Below are 20,069 nucleotides of genomic sequence, written 5' to 3'. Positions count from 1 at the left end.
TGAGTTGGACAATCTCTTTGTAAATTCTAGATACTAGACCTTTATCTGATATGTTGTTTCCAAATATTGTCTCCCATTGTGTAGGCTGTCTTTCTACTTTCTTGATGAAGTTCTTTGATGCACAAAAGTGTTTAATTTTGAGGAGCTCCCATTTCTTTCTTTCTTTCTTCAGTTCTCTTGCTTTAGGTTTAAGGTCCATAAAACCGCCTCCAATTGTAAGTTTCATAAGATATCTCCCTACATTTTCCTCTAACTGTTTTAAGGTCTTAGACCTAATGTTTAGATCTTTGATCCATTTTGAGTTAACTTTTGTATAGGGTGTGAGATATGGGTCTTCTTTCATTCTTTTGCATATGGATATCCAGTTCTCTAGGCACCATTTATTGAAGAGACTGTTCTGTCCCAGGTGAGTTGGCTTGACTGCCTTATCCAAAGATCAAATGTCCATAGATGAGAGGGTCTATATCTGAGCAGTCTATTCGATTCCATTGGTCGATATATCTATCTTTATGCCAATACCATGCTGTTTTGACCACTGTGGCTTCATAATATGCCTTAAAGTCCGGCAGCGTGAGACCTCCAGCTTCGTTTTTTTTCCTCAAGGTACTTTTAGCAATTCGGGGCACCTGTCCTTCCAGATAAATTTGCTTATTGGTTTTTCTATTTCTGAAAAATAAGTTGTTGGGATTTTGATTGGTATTGCATTGAATCTGTAAATCAATTTAGGTAGGATTGACATCTTAACTATATTTAGTCTTCCAATCCATGAACACGGTATGCCCTTCCATCTGTTTAGGTCTTCTGTGATTTCTTTTAACAGTTTTTTGTAGTTTTCTTTGTATAGGTTTTTTGTCTCTTTAGTTAAATTTATTCCTAGGTATTTTATTCTTTTAGTTGCAATTTTAAATGGGATTCGTTTCTTGATTTCCCCCTCAGCTTGTTCATTACTAGTGTATAGAAATGCTACAGATTTTTGAATGTTGATCTTGTAACCTGCTACTTTGCTGTACTCATTTATTAGCGCTAGTAGTTTTGTTGTGGATTTTTCCGGGTTTTCGACGTATAGTATCATATTGTTTGCAAACAGTGATAGTTTTACTTCTCCCTTTCCAATTTTGATGCCTTGTATTTCTTTTTCTTGTCTAATTGCTCTGGCTAGAACCTCCAACATGATGTTGAATAATAGTGGTGATAATGGACATCCTTGTCTTGTTCCTGATCTTAGGGGGAAAGTTTTCAATTTTTCCCCATTGAGGATGATATTAGCTGTGGGTTTTTCATATATTCCCTCTATCATTTTAAGGAAGTTCCCTTGTATTCCTATCTTTTGAAGTGTTTTCAACAGGAAAGGATGTTGAATCTTGTCAAATGCCTTCTCTGCATCAATTGAGATGATCATGTGATTTTTCTGCTTTGATTTGTTGATATGGTGCATTACATTAATTGATTTTCTTATGTTGAACCATCCTTGCATACCTGGGATGAATCCTACTTGGTCATGATGTATAATTCTTTTAATGTGTTGTTGGATTCGATTTGCTAGAATTTTGTTGAGGATTTTTGCATCTATATTCATTAGAGAGATTGGTCTGTAGTTTTCTTTTTTTGTAATATCTTTGCCTGGTTTTGGTATGAGGGTGATGTTGGCTTCATAGAATGAATTAGGTAGTTTTCCCTCCACTTTGATTTTTTTGAAGAGTTTTAGGAGAGTTGGTACTAATTCTTTCTGGAATGTTTGATAAAATTCACATGTGAAGCTGTCTGGTCCTGGACTTTTCTTTTTAGGAAGCTTTTGAATGACTAATTCAATTTCTTTACTTGTGATTGGTTTGTTGAGGTCATCTATTTCTTCTTGAGTCAAAGTTGGTTGTTCATGTCTTTCCAGGAACCCGTCCATTTCATCTAAATTGTTGTATTTATTAGCGTAAAGTTGTTCATAGTATCCTGTTATTACCTCCTTTATTTCTGTGAGGTCAGTGGTTATGTCTCCTCTTCCATTTCTGATCTTATTTATTTGCATCCTCTCTCTTCTTCTTTTTGTCAATCTTGCTAAGGGCCCATCAATCTTATTGATTTTCTCATAGAACCAACTTCTGGTCTTATTGATTTTCTCTATTGTTTTCATGTTTTCAATTTCATTTATTTCTGCTCTAATCTTTGTTATTTCTTTCCTTTTGCTTGCTTTGGGGTTAGTTTGCTGTTCTTTCTCCAGTTCTTCCAAGTGGACAGTTAATTCCTGAATTTTTACCTTTTCTTCTTTTCTGATATAGGCATTTAGGGCAATAAATTTCCCTCTTAGCACTGCCTTTGCTGCGTCCCATAGGTTTTGATATGTTGTGTTTTCGTTTTCATTCGCCTTGAGGTATTTACTAATTTCTCTTGCATTTTCTTCTTAGACCCACTTGTTGTTTAAGAGTGTGTTGTTGAGCCTCCACGTATTTGTGAATTTTCTGGCACTCCGCCTATTATTGATTTCCAACTTCATTCCTTTATGATCCGAGAAAGTGTTGTGTATGATTTCAATCTTTTTAAATTTGTTAAGACTTGCTTTGTGACCCAGCATATGATCTATCTTTGAGAATGATCCATGAGCACTTGAGAAAAAGGTGCATCCTGCTGTTGTGGGATGTAATGTCCTATAAATGTCTGTTAAGTCTAGCTCATATATAGTAATATTCAGATTCTCTATTTCTTTATTGATCTTCTGTCTAGATGTTCTGTCCATTGATGAGAGTGGGGAATTGAAGTCTCCAACTATTATGGTATATGTGTCTATTTCCCTTTTCAGTGTTTGCAGTGTATTCCTCACGTATTTTGGGGCATTCTGGTTTGGTGCATAAATATTTATGATTGTTATGTCTTCTTGTTTAATTGTTCCTTTTATTACTAGATAGTGTCCTTCTTTGTGTCTTTTAACTGTTTTACATTTGAAGTCTAATTTGTTGGATATTAGTATAGCTACTCCTGCTCTTTTCTGGTTGTTATTTGCATGAAATATCTTTTCCCAACCTTTCACTTTCAACCTATGTTTATCTTTGGGTCTAAGTTGTGTTTCCTGTAGACAGCATATAGAAGGATCCTGTTTTTTAATCCATTCTGCCAATCTATGTCTTTTGATTGGGGAATTCAGTCCATTAACATTTAGTGTTATTACTGTTTGAATAATATTTTCCTCTACCATTTTGCCTTTTGTATTATATATATCATATCTGACTTTCCTTCTTTCTACACTCTTCTCCATACCTCTCTCTTCTGTCTTTTCATATCTGACTCTAGTGCTCCCTTTAATATTTCTTGCAGAGCTGGTCTCTTGGTCACAAATTCTCTCAGTGACTTTTTGTCTGAGAATGTTTTAATTTCTCCCTCATTTTTGAAGGACAATTTTGCTGGATATAGGAGTCTTGGTTGGCAGTTTTTCTCTTTTAGTAATTTAAATGTATCATCCCACTGTCTTCTGGCTTCCATGGTTTCTGCTGAGAAATCTACACATAGTCTTATTGGGTTTCCCTTGTATGTGATGGATTGTTTTTCTCTTGCTGCTTTCAAGATCCTCTCTTTCTCTTTGACCTCTGACATTCTAACTAGTAAGTGTCTTGGAGAACGCCTATTTGTCAGATAATTCTTATTTCATATTGGTATTGGCCTCTGTTGATGGTCTTTTTTCCTTTAGTTTTAGATCATCCTGGTTCTTGGTATAGTGAGTTATTTTCAAATAAAATCTATACGTTTTGGCTATTATTTCATGAGACTGGATTTTATTTAAATCTTCTCCATTTGGCTCCTATTGATATCTAAGGGGAGCAGTTCCTCCTTACTGCTGTTTATAAAAATTGAGAAATCTGGCTCCCTTTGGGTCCTCCAGTGATACCTCTTTCGGCTGGTAGGGTTAGGAATGCCTTATTCCTATTTCTCCCATGGTTTCTACTGACATTGCCAGGGTAGGGGGCTTGTTTCCACATGGTAGGGATGTAAATTCCGCCTCCCTGCTTGGCCTTCACTGACACCACCCTAGCAGTGACGGTGATGGTGTGGGGGTGGAGATTAGGGTGGCTCATTCCAGCCTAGCCAGGAAGTCTCCCCACTCAGGCTTTACTGCTGTGAGTGGAGGTAGGGGTGGTGGTGGCACAGCATTTTTCTGTGGTATTTGGCTGGAGGAAAGCAGTTATTGTCTAAAAGTTTTCTGTCTTGCAGGCTCTCTATTTTCTAGTCCATTGTCTATAGAAAACAGCCTTTTGTTGTTACTGTTTGTGTACCCGTTGACATTTCTGGGATCCTGGCTTCTTCAGCCTCAAGTCTGGGATATATTAGGTAAAAAGAAAACCAAAAGAAAACCAAAGGAACTCACTACCATGTTGTTCTTTTTACCTTTCAAAGTCTTCTTCTTCTTCTTCTTTTTTTTTTTTTTTGGTGTTTGTGTGTTTTAAATTGTAATTGGTGGGAGAAATAGGGGAAAGGGAAAGTAGATGCACTCCATGTTCCCCAAGAAGATGTTTCTAACTTTATTTTTTTCTCAAAAATATGCATGTATATTTAAAAAATTGTCACTCATATGTGCATATGGTGAAAAAAATGTGCTTTAATGAAAACCCAAAGACCCCTGAAGGACTGGCTACATAATTTGCAGGGTTAAGTGCAAAATAAAAATGTAGGGCCCTTTGTGCAAAGTAGTGGAAGAAGTCATCTTAAAGTTACTAATATATAAAACCTTCTCATTTCTTCCATGGTCTTGACTTGTTGTAGTTTTTTTTTATAATTTTATAACTTTTTGTTTGATTTGATAATTAATGTCATTTTAAGCAAAAAATTTTTTTTTTACTTATTAGCATGATTTTTCCCCATGGGCCTTGTACTGATCCAGGCTCTTTACATGTTTTTCTTGTTTAATCACCATGATGACTCACAAAGCAGGCACTGTTCAGTATTATTCTTATTTCATAGATGAGGAAACGGACACAGAAAGGCTATTGGCATGAATTTTAACATTTGTCTTCATGTTGTGTAATTCCAGTTTTAAATGCAAACAGAAGTGCATTTAACTTGTATGTGGAATCACTGAAACTACACAATTCACATTTCATAGCTTGTACATGCAGCAGAAATTCTGCCCAAAACTTATTCACATGTTTTTATTTCACTTCTTGATATTTCACTTCTATTAGTGTTCTCTAACTTCAGATTACTGATGAGTGAGGAAGGACTGAAAGGAAGAGAAACTAGGGGTTTCCCTGTCTTTCACATTCCTTCTATGTCATCGTCTTTAGCGTAAGTGGTTGGTTAATATAGGGAAACAACATGAAAAAGAAAGGATGTTACAGTATTCCTTGGTCCTTTGTGTTTCTTAGAATGCCGTTGTTTTCTTTCTCTTTTTTAAAGCAGTTTTATTGAGATATATTCACACATCCTGCAATCGAAGTGTACAATCAAGTCTCTCTGTATAATCACATAGTTATGCATTCTTCACCACAATGAATGTTAGACCATGTTCATTACCCCTGAAAGAAGCACCCCGTATTTCTTATACCCTCCTGTTATTGACGCTTAGCTTTGGAGTGGTGCCTTTGTTACAAATGATGACAGAATATTACGATCTTACTTCTAAGTATAGTCCATAGTTTGTATTAGGTATATTTTTTCCATTTATCACCCTATCATTAACAGCTTGTATTAGTGACAAACATTTGTTCTAGTTCATGAGAGAACATTCTTAGATTTATACTATTACCCAGAGTTATCATCCACAACCAGGTTTTCTATGTTATGCAGTCCCATGTCATTGCCTTCTTTTTGAGTTCAAAGAAAGCTCTGGTTCAAATGGAAAGCATTGTCCTTTGAGGCTGTCAGTGCCCCTGCTTACTTAAGCACAGATATAACATACTTACCTTGGGCTTGTTTGAGTATTGCTTAATACCCATGCCTGGTGGGTTCACCAGATTCCATGCTCGGGGGCATTGTGAATATTGCATATGTACAGCATGGCAAGGAATGGCAGACAAGCATATTGTAGATATTATGCTCCACTGTTGCATTGGATTTCAGGTACAAAATGCAAGGTCAAAGATAAAGTCATTAAGAATTTCAAGACATTGACAGCAGAGCATTAAACCAAGCACAGTCCCTTCTGTGCATGGGATCCTGTGCAGCTGCACAGATCTTACACCCATGGAGCTGACCCTGGAGTCCTGCTGCAGTTTTCCCCATCCTGAGCCCATTATCCAGATGGATCTTTAACTCTCTCTGTTTTTAAGATTGTTTGGGGTGTGATTCTGTCTTCAGTGATATATTCCTTTTACTTGCTTATCAGCTGAGAGATTATCCAGTGACATCCTGCTGTCTTAAATGAGAATTTAGCTCACTTAATCCACTCCCTTTCCTTCTGTTTCCTGCTAATGTAGTTATCATTAGTTATTTTTTGATTGTTTTGGAACTTTATATAAAGTAAATTTTAATTTTTGGCTACATAAGTTATTAAAGTAGGTCTTGGTTTCTCATTTTGTAAATTGAGGATATTCATGCCCCTTCCATTAGTTTATTTTCTCTTCTTTCACATTCAAGTGTTCCATTTGTACTTTTACTTGCTGTATTTTTTCAGATGATGAAACAGATGTGGAAACAAATCTATGGTTCAAAAGCAGTAAAAGTTTATTTCTTGCTCGCATAACGACAATGGCAAAGTCAGTAGGTTGGTAGGTGTGCCAGTTTGACACTGTTATGTGCCCCAGAAAAGCCATGTCCTTTTTCTTTATCCAATCTTGTGAAGGCAGCCATGTTTCTTTTAATCCTGATTGAATATTGTAGGGTAGTATCTTTTCGATTTTTTTTTTTCCGTGGAAATGTATCTCTGCCTGTTCAAGGTGGATCTTAATCTGCCTTCTGGAGTCTTTTAAGAAAGAACCATTTTGGGGAAAGTGTCAAAGCTGACAGAGATGCAGACACTTGGAGAACACCTTGCTAGGAGCTGACATAGACAGAGACACCTGGAGATGCAGAAAGAAAACACCCCCCTCCCTGGGAAGCTATTTGAAACCAGAAGCCAAAGGACCAGAGATGCCAGCCATGTGTTTCCCTGCTGAGAGGTGTTCTGGACCCATTAGTCTTTCTTGACCCAAGATATCTTTCCCTGGATGCCTTTGGACATTCCTATGGTCTTAACTTGTAAGTTAATGAATTCGCTTTATAAAAGTCAGTTCATTTTTGGTATATTTCATTTCCAGCAGCATTAGCAAACCAAAACAGTAGGCCATTCATTGATTTGGGTTGATGGAAGTTTTATCAATTCAGCGTGTGATTTCCATGCTAATCATTTGCCTTTCGGACAGTTGGAAAGGATAGAGCATAGACAGGAGTACATGGGATTCTCACCTGCTGTGCTGGAGATCCGGGTCTGATTCCCAGAGCCTGCCCAAGTCGAAAAAAAGAAAGAGTACATGGGAGATGTTTATCAGTCAGACCTGGAAGTGGCACATATCGCTTCATCCACTTTCCTTCAAACTCAGTCACATGGACACACCTTACTGGAAGGAAGTTTGGGGAATGTGGTCTACTCAAATGCCCAGGAAAAAGAGGAAAATAACTTGATTAATATCTAGTGGTAGTTTTTGTCACTCTTATATATTGATAAATATGTGGTTTTTATAATTCTCTTCAGTTTTTTAAATCTATAATTGATTCTAAAAGTTGAAAATAAATATTCAGAGTTTACATTAACGTGACTATATGGTCAGGATTCTGGTGCAGAACAGAATTTACTCTAGCTAGTTGGAATGGGAAAGGATTTATTAAGTGGATTTCAACATCATTAGGAGGGTGAAGAAATGACTCTAGGTTGAGATTTTAGGAACTTTCAAAGCCAGACGTCAGAAATGGTCCACTAAGGGACTCTCCTGTAGTCAGGAAGCTGCTATCTCCAGAACCACGCTGGCCAATGCTGCAAACAAGAAGTCACCCTGATGAGGAAACCACCACTGCTGCTCACTCCAGAACCGTGCAGACCTGCTCTGATCTGCCAAGCAGAATGAGTGACCCAAGCCCTACCTCTCAACATTCTTGAAGCTTGTGGATGGACAGTTGGACCACTCTAGTGCCTCCACAGAAAAACTGACACCTCCATAGCTGTACTTGCCAGCAGGAAAAAGCATAAGCTGTAGAAACCTTACCTCTGCCTCTTCCTCACCTCAGCCTTCAAAGACTATTAAGTGAATCTGATTGAAAGAAAGTAAATCATATCTAATACTCTAACTGAAAGAGAATTTGGGAAATGGATCTTCTAGTTTTCCCAACTCTTCCATTTAGGAAGACACAGTAGAAGAAGGGTGGAATGGAAATTTGAACACCAACCCACCATATTCATTAAACTTCATCCTGATGATCAACCACATTCTTATATTCTTACTTAAATTTCCAAGCAACACTAACAGCAACAGCAGTTGCTCTCTTTTAATATAATGCAACTATCTTTTTAAAAATTTTGGAATCTAACATATATATTAAAAGATCAATAAATTTCAAATGACATTTTAATAAATAGTCATAGAACAGATTTCAAAGTTTGGCTGGGTTACAGTTCTACAATTTCAGGTTTTTCCCTAGCTGCTCTAGGACACTGGAGACTAAAAGAAATAGCAATGTTATGATTCAGTAGTCATACTCATTTGTTAAATCATATCTTCTCTGTTATAACTCCTCCTCCTCCTTTGATTGTTCTCCCATTCTCAATCTTTAGGGATATTTGGCCCATTCTAACTCTTTCATGTTGAAAAGGAGTGTTGACCCTATAGGATAGGGGGATGGAACTAGTTGATGTACTGGAGAGGCTGGCCTCTGGGTTTCAGGACTTATGTGGCCTAGGAACCAACTGGAGGTTATAGGTTTCAGGAAAGTAAACAGTGCATGAAACTTTTGTGGAATCTTGGATAGAGCCCTAGGTGTTCTTTAGTATTAACAGGAATGGTATTAGTTGGAATTTGGCAAACTGTGTCTATTAGTAATATCTAGTTGAAGCTTGCATAAGCATAGTCTCCAGAATAGCCTCTTGATTCGATTAGGACCATTTGCTACTGATAGCTTATTTTGTAACATTTCTTTTCACCCCCGGTCAGGAAGGCATTGTTGATCCCCTGGTGCCAGGGCCAGACTTATCCCTTGGGCTCATGTCCCACGTTGCCAGGGAGACCTTCACTCCTGAATGTCATGTCCCACATAGTGAGGAGGGTAATGATTTTCCTTGCAGAGTTGGGCTTAGAGAGAGAGAGGCCACATATGAGCAATGAAAGAGGCTTTCTGGAAGTAACTCTTAGGCATAATTATAGGTAGTCTTAGCTTCTCCATTACAGAAATAAATTTCACAAGATTGAGGTCTTGATTTATTAACTTGGGAGTCCCTAAGAGAGTATCAGGGGTTTTCCAGGTGGGAAAGTTCAACAATTCCATATTTTTTCTCCCATCCCTCAAGGGACTTTGTCAATACTTTAAAATTATCAGCCCACCATAGTCTGGGCTGTATCTGGGGATTCTATTAAACTGTACAGAATTACAAGCCCTCATTCCCATTCTGGATCCCTGTGTTTGGGTTCTTTAAATGAGCTGTCCAGGCAGGCTGAGTTAGATTGTGTGCTACAGAAAATTTAGGTTTTGGATAAAACAAACCTCTGTTGCTTTGGCCTCATATAGTAGGTGAAGTTCTAAAATATAGACAATATCTTCCTTCCTCCTGTATTCTGAATTACTTTAATTCTGACCTGAATAGCTTCATTCTCATCTCTAATTGGAGCCTGATCTCTTTTTCAATTTCTTTAACAATTGTTGTATGAGGCAATGCTGACCTTCAGAACTGCAGAACCCCTACCCTGAATCTTAAGTATAAGAAAGGTACCAGAAGTTTCAGGGAATTAAAAGGTTATACATATATATCACAACCTCTCAAAATCTAGAAATAAAAATTATTCTTCTGGATATAAATGTGACTACTATAATAGCTTATAATCTAGGCCCCAATTTTGTACTCCTGCTGCATATTGATGGACACTAGAATTATTTCCATCTTTTGGCAATTGTAAATAGTGCCACCATGAACACCAGTGTGTGAATGTCTGTTCGTGTCATTGCTTTTGGCTCTTTTGGGTATTTCGAGTATTGGTATTTATCGGGTCGTAGAGCAACTTCGTATTTAGTTTTCCGAGAAACTGCCAAACTATCATCCACAGCAGCTGTGCTGTTTATACATTCTGACCAGCAGTGAAAAAGTTCCAATTTCTCCACATCCTCTCCAACATTTATAGTTTCCTGCCACAACTGTAGTTGTGAGGTGGTATCGCATTGTAGTCTTGATTTGCATTTCTCTTATAGCTAAGATGAGTATCTCTTCATGCGGTTTTTAGTCATTTGTATTTGTTCTTCAGAAAAATGTCTATTTATATCTTCTGTCTATTTTGTAATTGGGTTGTTTGTTCTTTGGTTGTTGACTTGTTTGATTTTATGTATACAGGATATCAAACCTTTATCCAGTATGTGTTTTCCAAATATTTTCTCCCATTGAGTTGGCTGCCTCTTCGCCTTTTTGACAAAGTCCTTTGAGGCACAAAAGCTCTCAATTTTAAGGAGTTTGTATTTGCCTGTTTTTTCTTTCAGTGCTTGTGCTTTGGGTATAAAGTTTAAAACGCTACCTCCTATTCTGGGATCTGTCCTGTAACTACTTTGAAAATTATTGCTTTTTTCTTTCTTTGCTTTGTACGTATGTTATATTATACAATAAAAAAAGTTAAAAAAAAAAAACCAACTACCTCCTATTACTAGGTCTTGAAGACATTTCCCTATATTATCTTCTAGGATTTTTATGGCACTGACTCTTGTATTTACATCTTCGATCCACTTCAATTTTTTGTATAGGGTGTAAGGTAGGGGTCCTCTCTCATTTTTTTGGCCGTTGATATTCAGAATAGAAAAGACTATTCTGTCCCAGTTCAGTGGATTTGGAGGCCTTGTTGAAGATCAGTTGACCATAGATTTGGTGGTCCATCTCCACACTCTAGATTAGATTCCATTGGTCAATACTTCTATCTTTGTGCCAGGACCATGCTGTTTTGTCCACTGTGGCTTTATAATAAGCTTAAAAATCAGGAAGTGTTAGTCCTCTCACTTCGCTCTTTTTTTTTTAGCTCTCTGAGGTCTCTTTCCCTTTCAAATAAATTTGATAACTAGCTTTTCCAAGTCTTCAAAGTAGTTTGTTGGAATTTTGATTGGTATCGCATTGAATCTGTAGATCAGTTTGGGTAGAATTGACATTTTAACTGCATTTAACCTTCTTATCCATGAGTATGGAATATCTTTCCACCTATTTATATCTTCATTGATTTCTTTTAGCAATGTTTTGCAGTTTTTGTTTATAGGCCCTTTATATCTCTAGTTAAGTTTATTCCTTGATGCTTGATTTTTTCATTTCTATTTTGAATGGAATTTTTTCCTTAATTGTCCCCTCAATTAGGTCATTATATGTGTATAGAAACTCAACTGATTTTTGTACATTAATCTTGTATCCCACCATTTTGTTGAATTTGTTTATTCGCTCAAGTAGCTTTGTCATAGATTTCTCAGGGTTTTCCAAGTATAGGATCATACCATCTGCAAATAATGAAAGTTGTACTTCTTCCTTTCCTATTTCTATGCCTTTTATTTTTTTTCCTGCCTGATTGCTTTAGGTTTAGTACAATATTGAATAATAGTGGTGACATTGGGATCCTTGTCTCGTTCCTGATCTTAGGAGGAATGCTTTCAACCAGTAAGTATGATACTGGCTGTGGGTTGTTCATACATGCCCTTTATAATATTGAGGCAGTTTTGTTCGATCCTACTTTCTGGAGTGTTTTTATCAGAAAAAGATGCTGAATTTCAGTGAATGCTTTTTCAGCAACAATCGAGATGATCATGTGATTTTTCTTTTTCGATTTGTTTCATGTTGTATTACATGATTGATTTTGTTGTGTTGAACTACCCTTGTATTCCTGGTATAAACCCCACTTGATCCTGGTCTATAATTCTTTTAATGTGTCATTGGTTCAATTTGTCAGTATCTTGTTGAGAATTTTTGCACCTATGTTCATCTGTAGTTTTCCTTTCTTGTAGCATTATTATCTGGTTTTGGTATTAGAATGATGTTAGCTTCATAAAATGAGTTAGGTAGTACTCCTTTTTCCTCAAATTTTTGCAAGAGTTTGAGCAAGATTGGTGTTAATTCTTTTTGGAATGTTTGATAAAATTCCTCTTTGAAGTCATCTGGCCCTGGGCTTTCCTTTTGTAAGGAAATTTTTTGATGACAGATTGAATCTCTTTATTTATGATTGTCTTGTTGAGATCTTCTATTTCTTCTTGAGTCAGTGTAGGTTGTTCGTGTGTTTCTAGGAATTTGTTCATTTCCTTTAAGTTGTCTTGTTTGTTGTTATATAATTGTTTATAGTATTTGATTATGATTTTTTGAATTTCATCAGTGTCCGTGGTAATGAACCCCTTCTCATTTCTGATTTTGTTTATTTATTTCATCTCTCTCTTTTTCTTTGTCAGCCTAGCTAAGGGTCCATCAATTTTACTGATTTTCTCAGAGAACTGCTCTTGGTTTTATTGATTCTATTTTTTTTTAATTCTCCAATTCATTTATTTCTGCTTTAATCTTTCTTATTTCTCTTATCTTTGCTTTGGGGTTAATTTGCTGTCCTCGTTTCTCCAGGTGAGCAGTTAAGTTCTCGATTTTTGCTTGTTCTTGTTTTTTTTTTTTATTTTTTATTTTTTTTTAAATTTTTGAATTTAAGGACGTGTCAGTAGAAAGCAAAGAAAGAAAGTAACAAAAAAGAAGAAGGACGGAGCGGGTGCGGGCGGAGACCACAGAAAATCATGGACATCGCGCTCACCTAAAGAGGAGAAACCAAGGAAAGTAAGAATGGAAAGAGAGAAAGAAAACAAGTCTGTTAATTCACACCGCAATTGAGGAAGGGGTGCACCGTTCCTGGAAGTACTGCAATACCAGGTCGATGCGTGGAGTGGACGGAGCAAGCTCCTATTCCATCTCCCTGTTCCAAAAATTCATTTAATATATTGTCCTCGGATAGAGGACGTATCAGATATTAAACTGATAAGAACAGATACTACACTTGATCTTAGCCAAAAGGCCGAGAAGCGATGTGTTCTTGTTTTTTAATATCGGCATTTAGGGCAGGCAATTTCCCTCTCAGCATGGCTTTTGCCGCATATCATAAGTTCTGATATTTTGTATTCTCATTTTTATTTGTCACCAGATAGTCACCAGTTTCTCTAGCAATTTCTTCTTTGATCCGCTGATTGTTTAAGAGTGTGAGATTTAATCTCTGTATATTTTTGAAAGTTCTGGTTCTTTGGTGGCTATTGATTTCACAGCCATTTCATTGTGGTCAGAGAAAGGGCTTTGGATAATTTCAGTCTTTTTAAACTTATAAAGACCTGTTTTGTGCCTCAGCTTATGATCTACCCTGGAAAACATTCCATGAGCATGTTTTGGGGGTGTAACGATCTCTATGTGTCCGTTGGGTCTAATTTGTTTATCACATTGTTTAAGTTCTCTGTTTCCTTGTTGATCCTCTGAGGGGTTGCTCTATCTATAGAGGAGAGTGATGATTGAAGTCCCCCACTGTTATTGTCGAAACGTCTATTGCTCCTTTCAGTTTTGCCAATGTTTGCCTCATGTACTTTGGAGCTCCTTGATGAGGAGTGTAAACACTTATGATTGTTATTTCTTCTTGGTGAATTGTCCCTTTAATAATATGCAGTCCTTACTTGTTTCTTATGACACCTTTACATTTACAGTCTACTTTGTTTGGTATTAGTATAGCTACTTCTGCTTTCTTTTGGTTGCAGCTTGCATGGAGCATCTTTTTCCATCCTTTCACTTAAAATCTATTTGTATCCTTTTATCTAAGATGAATCTCTTGTAATCAGTGTATAGATGGATCATATATTTTAATCCATTCTGCCAATCTATGTCTTTTAATTGGTGAGTTTAGTTCATTAACATTCAAAGTTATTACTGTAAAGAGAGTTCTTGAATCTACCATCTTATCCATTGGTTTTTATTTGTCAGATCTATATATTTTTTCCCTCTCTCTTCTTATCCTTTAAATTATCATTACTGATACTCTTCAATTGTGTGTCCTCCTCCAGACCTCACTCTCCTGTCTTTTTTTTCAATCAACAAAAATCCCTTCAGTCTTCCTTACAGAGTGAGTGTCTTATTGACAGATTCTCTCAGCCATGGTTTGTCTGTGAAAATTTTAATCTCTTCCTTTTGAAGGACAGTTTAGCTGGACAAAGAATTTTTGGCTGGAAGTCTTTCTCTTTCAGGATTTCAAATATATCATATCACTCCATGGTGCCTGTTGAGTAGTTTGAACTAAATCTTATGTGATTTCTTTTATATGTGGTGAATTGCTTTTCTTTTGATGCTTTTAGGACTTGCTGCTTCTCTTCAACATTTGACAGTCTGATTAGCCTGTCTCAGAGTAAGCCTATTTGGATTTATTCTATCTGGAGTTTGTTGGGCTTCTTTCATTTGCATATTTATGTCTTTTATAAGTGTTGGGAAGTTTTCTATTATCTTTTCAACTAATCTTCCTAGCCCTTTGCTCTTCTCCTTCTGGGACACCTGTTATTCTTTTATTTGTGTACTTAATGTTGTCCATCATTTCCCTGAGATCCAATTTCAGTTTTTCTATCTTGCCATTTGCTCTCTTGTGCACTTGAATTCAATTGTCCTGTCCTCTAGATCACTTTTCTTTCTTCAAATATACTGTTGTGTGTCTCTAGCATATTTTAAATTTGGTCTGCAGTATCTTTCATCTCTGCAAGATCTGCTTTTTTTTCTATTTATTCTTTTGAATTCTTCTTTTTGCTTTTCTAGTATCTTCTTTGTATCTTTTGTCATTAGCCAACCCTTTGAATTTGTTAGATAGATTTGTATGAACATCTTTCATTAGTTCCAAATTCTGTGTCTCCTCTGGTGTTTTAATTTGTTCATTTGACTGGGCCATATCTGCCTTCATCTTCATGTGCTTTGTGATTTTCTGTGGCCTTCAAGGCATATTATTATCTTGATAAGGTTATTTTGAAAGTTGATTTCCGTCACTTGTCTAAGGTCTTGTATTTCCATGGGTTTGCATTGAAGTTCTACTTTTGCACTTGGTTTGTCAATAATTCTCTGCCAGACCAAGGCCCAGACTTCATGTAGGGGATACAGTTCTACTTGAGATTCTGTTAAAAGGTAGGCTGATAGGCAGTTTGCCAGACTGCACTTTCCACTTCTTCCCAGCAGATGGTGCTCTTGGGCAACCTCTTCCACTCAGGCTCACCTCTCCCTTTTGGTGGCAGCTGGTTGTGTTGGCTGGAGACCTAGTACAATTACAGCTAGAGCCGCTGGTCTCTGTGTGCACTGACAGCCACCAACCCTAGGGCTGTGGAGTGCATAATGTACACCTTGGTGGAGAACCTACTTGTGGGACGAGGAGTCTGGCAGCTCCCATGCTCCCACTTAGAATGATCCTGGGCTATGGGACTGGATATTTCAACTGCTCCTGCCCACAGCCAATCCGGAAATGTGTGGAGGCTCAGCTTGCTTCCTCATCCCTGCTTCTGTCCATGCACGACTGAGGTTTCTGGGCCTCTGTGGGGTAATGGGAGAGGTTTCAGGACCCAATGAGTCTCTTTTGCTGGCCGCTTTTCAGACTGGCTTGGCTCTGTGTCTCTACCATCTCCCAGGGAAAGGGCACCCCCAATCTCTGCGAAAAACCAGGTGCCCACAGCAACCTGTCTCGGGTTGGCGGCAGGCACTGTGCCCTGGCTGTGTGGTCTCTGCATAGGAAAAGTAAGTCTGCTGGCCTCCAGGTTCCCCGTGGGAGCTTCTGGATGTGCAGCTAAGAGGGAAGATCTCTCAAGCTAGCTGCAGGGGTAGGCTGGAGTGCAGGGGTGCTCCGTTCTTTCTGGAGTAACACTTTCCTGCATGGCGATGCTTGCCTCAATGGGGTCATGACCGAGCCCGCTCACCCTGGTTTCCCCTTCATAATTTCTCTGCTTTTTCATCCAGGACCTCCCTGCGTAGCATAGAAAACCCTCTCTGGTTTCTTGCACCCTAGAATTCTTGTAGTCCCAGTTGTTTTTCTGTCACATCTCTCATTGTTCCATTGAGCAGGGGTGAACTAAGCTTATCCTATTCTCCATCTGCCCAGAAGTCTCTCAGTTGAATTTCTGCTACTATCATTTATAAAAACCAAAATACACTCACCATCTCCCACAAAAACTGATGAGACTCTCAAAGTCCCATTAATTTCTACAACCATTATTTGGTGATGCACCTTCATATTCTAGTTTAGTTAACTATATCATCTTCATTTTCTGTAGCCCATAGATTAAATAATAAAGTTAACTACTACCAAAACGTATTATTTAAAAAATAGTAGAGATAAAGAAAAGAGAAACAAGGAAATTATATATTTTTCCAAATAACAAAGCATGTAAGAGAATATAGGTAGTGGTCATTTTGGTGTTTTACCAGGTAGATTGACTCAAAACTTTATTCCTGAGGGTTCTGATTATTTATGGTCTTGTGTCTATTGGGTTGGCGTAGTGTTCCATTATTTTGCCACTGGATATGGCAATATTTGGAGATGTTCCAGAGAATCCCTTGAGTTCTGGACACAGGGTATAGCAACTTAATTTCCCCATTGTCTTTACCGGTTGATTAATGGCATGAAAATCCCAAAATGACTAGGAAGCAGGTTCAGCTCGTTTTTATTTTCCTATTAGAAACATTCCTCTCTTGGGCCCTTATATATCTAAGCCAGTTGGGCCCCAAAAGTGGGGAAAAAACTTTTGTCAGTGGACTGTTAGGTTTAATAGTGAGAAGCAGTTCTTCTATTTCAAACCCTTTATTCCTGGATACACATATTCTGTCTATTAGAACAATAGCACCATACATTAATCTTTAGCTCAGAGCATATATCACATCCTGCCAAATAACACCCCAATCTCCTAAGCTGTTGATTCCAATTTAAAGCTGTAATTCAATCTCCTATAGGTCCATTTACTGTTCTACTGTCCCAGCTGTTTGTAGGAGTGGTGAGATCCATAATAAGACAAGTGTATCCTGTGGACATCAGCCTATTGCCCATTTCTGTAAGATGATTTTCCCAGGCAGAAAAAAGTTGTAAGGGGTAGCATAAGGATAAATCAAGTATTCAGAAACTACACAGATGGTGATGCTGGCAGAAGTACAACAGGAAGAGGAGACAAATCCATATTCAGGGAAGTGTCTGTTTTAGCAAGGACAAATTGCTTCCCCTTCTATGATGGAAGGTGTCCAGTATGGTGGCTAGATATTACAGTGAATGATTAGTATGGGTCTCTGCTACTGAGTACTCAGAAGTGACAGAAGCCAGATTAATCTTGGTGAGGGGAAATTCAAGCTCTTGCAAACTTTCATTCCTGTCATCATGGTCACTTTGTTCATGATCCAATTGAGCAAGCAATAGGATGCCTAGATAAAGAGACTGATTGATGTCCATCAAAAAGGTCATCCTGTCCCATTGATTATCAGCAGCCTCATCTGCTAAGGTAAACTAATATCCATGGAAAGCTAATATCTCCATCCTCTGGGCCTACGATGCATTAGTAGTCATTTCTCCCTGGTCTCTTCTAATCTCTCACAGCTTCTCAGTCTTTCTGTGTTTACATGACTTTGGCAGTTTGAGTAATGTACCCCAGAATAAGGATCCTAATCTGAATCCCATTCTGGTGGGTGGGACTCCATTGTAAACAGGACCCTTTGAAGATGTTCTTTTTAGTTCAGTTGTGGTCAGCTGAATCAGGATCAGTCTTTTTTTTTTTTTTTTTTACTTTTACATGGGCAGGCACCAGGAATCGAACCCAGGTCCTCTGACCTGGCAGGCAAGCATTCTCGCCTGCTGAGCCACCGTGGCCCAGGATCAGTCTTAATCCAATTGCTGGAGGTCTCATAAAGAGAGAGCTATGGGGAGGAGTCAGAAACTGGAAGTCAGCGTCATTGTCAAAAATCATTAGTCCATAGATAGGAGGGTTGATTTCTGAACTCTCAGGTCAATACTGTTGATCTATATGTCTGTCATTCTGCCACTACCATGCTGTTTTGAATACTGTACTGTTGTAATAAGTTTTAAAATCGCTAAGTGTGAATCTTCTAACTCCTTCTTATTCAAGATAATTTTGGCTATTCAAGGTCCCATACCTTTCTATGTAAATTTGATGATTGATATGTCCATTTCTATAAAGAATCCTGTTGGAATTTTATTGGAATTGCATTGAATCTGTAAATCACTTTGGGTAGACTTGATCTGATCTCTTAACATTATTTATCTTCCGACCCATGAATACAGAATGCCCTTCCATTTATTTAGGTTTTCTTTGATTTCATTCAGCAATGTTGTATAGTTTTCTTTGCACAAGTCTTTTAGTTAAATTTTTCCCTAGATATTTGATTCTTTCAGTTGTATTGTAAATGGAATTTTTAAAATTTCCTCTTCAAATTGTTCATTATTAGTATATAAAAACACTACTGAGTTTTGCATGTTGATCTAGTACCCTGCCATGTTGCTGAATTTGTTTTTTAGCCTTTAGCTTTGTTGTAGATTTTTTTTTGGGTCTTCTATAAATAGGACTATGTCATTTGCAAATAGGAATCATTTGACTTCTTCCGTTTCAATTTGGGTGCCTTTTTTTTTGCATGGGTAGGCACTGGGCATTGAACCTGGGTCTCTGGCATGGCAGGTGAGAACTTTGCCACTGAGCCACCGTTGCCTGACCCCTGGATGCCTTTTATTTATTTTTCTTGCCTAGTTGCTCTGACTTGATCTTCCTGCACAATGTTGAGTAATAGTGGTGACAATGGGCATCCTTGCCTTGTTTCTGTTCTTTGCAGGAAAGCTTTCAGTCCTTCATCATTGAGTATGATGTTAGCAGTGAGAAAAGGGCATTTCTATATGCCCTTTATCATGTTGAGGAGTTTTCCTTCTATTCTGAGTTTTTAAAGTTTTATCGGGAAGGGATATGGGTTTTGTCAAATGTTATTTTCTATGCCAATTGAAATGATCACGTGATTTTTCCCTCCTTCATTCTGTTAGTGTGGTGTATTACATGAATTAGTCTTATGTTGAAGCCCTCTTGCATACACACTTGATCATATTGTATAATCCTTTTAATGTGCTCTTGGATTCAGTTTGTTAGAATTTTGTTGAGGATTTTTGCATCTATATGAAGAAAGTTTATTGGTCTGTGATTTTCTTTTCTCATAGTATCTTTTTTTTTTTTTTTTTTTAACATGGGCAGGCACCGGGAATTGAACCCGGGTCCTCGGGCATAGCAGGCAAGCATTCTTGCCTGCTGAGCCACCGTGGCCCGCCCTCTCATAGTATCTTTACATAGTTTTGTTAATAGAATGTTGCTGCCCTCATAAAATGAGCAGGAAAGTGTTCTATCCTCTTCAAATTTTTGGAACAGTTTTTGCTGGATTGCTGTTTTCTTGGAATGTCTGGTAAAATTCACCAATGGAGCCATCTTGGTCCTGGGCTTTTCTTTATTGGGAGGTTTTTGATTACTTATTATTTTGGTTTGTTAAAGCTGCCAGAATGCAATATACCAGAATGGAATGGCTTTTACAAAGGGAATTTATTAAGTTGCAAGTTACAGTTCTAAGACCAGAAAAATGTCTAAACTAAGGCTTCCAGGGAAAGATACCTGGATTCAAGAAATTGCTAATGGGTCCAGAACACCTCTGTCAGCTGGGAAAGCAGGGCATCTGCTGGGCTTTTTGGCTTCTGGTTTCAAACAGCTTCTCTAGAGGCATTTTCTTTCTGCATCTCCCAATATCTGGGTCCTGTATTGGCTCTGAATCTTTTCCCAAAATATTTCCCTTTTAAAGGACTCCATTAAACTAATCAAAACCTACTTTGACTGGGTAGAGTCACATCTCCATCTAATCAAAAAGTCATATCCACAATTGGATGGCCTGTATCTCCATGGAAACAATCTAATCA

General features: G+C 37.7%; 1 long non-coding RNA gene and 1 other non-coding gene across 5 annotated transcripts in view; one reads left to right on the top strand and one right to left on the bottom strand.

Annotated features, from left to right (window-relative positions):
• LOC143678080 (uncharacterized) overlaps positions 1 to 20,069 on the top strand; it is an 86,177-nt gene that overhangs the window by 6,866 nt on the left and 59,242 nt on the right. The window lies entirely within an intron of this gene.
• On the bottom strand, positions 12,973 to 13,163 carry LOC143678551 (U2 spliceosomal RNA). Its single transcript, XR_013173340.1, has one exon. It is a non-coding gene; the product is annotated as a U2 spliceosomal RNA (small nuclear RNA).

This window comes from Tamandua tetradactyla, chromosome 3 (genome assembly GCF_023851605.1).
Source record: "Tamandua tetradactyla isolate mTamTet1 chromosome 3, mTamTet1.pri, whole genome shotgun sequence".
In the NCBI taxonomy this organism is placed as follows: Eukaryota; Metazoa; Chordata; class Mammalia; order Pilosa; family Myrmecophagidae; genus Tamandua; species Tamandua tetradactyla.
This window is presented reverse-complemented; position numbering and strand designations above follow the sequence as displayed.